The sequence below is a fragment of the Salminus brasiliensis genome, chromosome 11, assembly GCF_030463535.1.
Source record: "Salminus brasiliensis chromosome 11, fSalBra1.hap2, whole genome shotgun sequence".
NCBI lineage: Eukaryota > Metazoa > Chordata > Actinopteri > Characiformes > Bryconidae > Salminus > Salminus brasiliensis.
The window spans coordinates 37,452,824-37,453,664 of NC_132888.1; positions in this window are offsets into that span (position 1 = coordinate 37,452,824).

Consider the following 841-nt stretch of genomic DNA (forward strand, 5'->3'; position numbering starts at 1 on the left):
GGCTGCTGAATGTTGGTGCTGGTGAAAGCTGGGCTGCTGAATATTAGTGCTGGTGAAAGCTGGGCTGCTGAATGTTGGTGCTGGTGAAAGCTGGGCTGCTGAATGTCGGTGCTGGTGAAAGCTGGGCTGCTGAATGTTGGTGCTGGTGAAAGCTGGGCTGCTGAATGTTGGTGCTGGTGAAAGCTGGGCTGCTGAATGTTGGTGCTGGTGAAAGCTGGGCTGCTGAATATTAGTGCTGGTGAAAGCTGGGCTGCTGAATGTCGGTGCTGGTGAAAGCTGGGCTGCTGAATGTTGGTGCTGGTGAAAGCTGGGCTGCTGAATGTTGGTGCTGGTAAAAAGCTGGGCTGCTGAATGTTGGTGCTGGTGAAAGCTGGGCTGCTGAATACTAGTGCTGGTGAAAGCTGGGCTGCTGAATGTTGGTGCTGGTGAAAGCTGGGCTGCTGAATGTTGGTGCTGGTGAAAGCTGGGCTGCTGAATGTTGGTGCTGGTGAAAGCTGGGCTGCTGAATATTAGTGCAGATGAAAGCTGGGCTGCTTAATCGCTCGCTAACCTCTGATTCATGCAGACAGGTCACTGTGAAGGACACTTGCCTGTGTTGGGAAATGACTTAAAACAAGTAAGGAATGTTTAGAAACTGGGCAAAGGCGTTCCTCACAGAGGCGTCTGGATGGGAGAATCAGGTGGATCCCATTAGAGCTGCATAAAACTCTGCAGGAGAATCAGCAGGAGCTCCACTCATTAACTCTCACTTACTGCGCTCACAATTACTGCAGATGTTTAAATCAAGCACTTAAATAAGGGTTCTAGTGCCTTTCAGTGCAGCTAGTGTGTCCCACTGTAA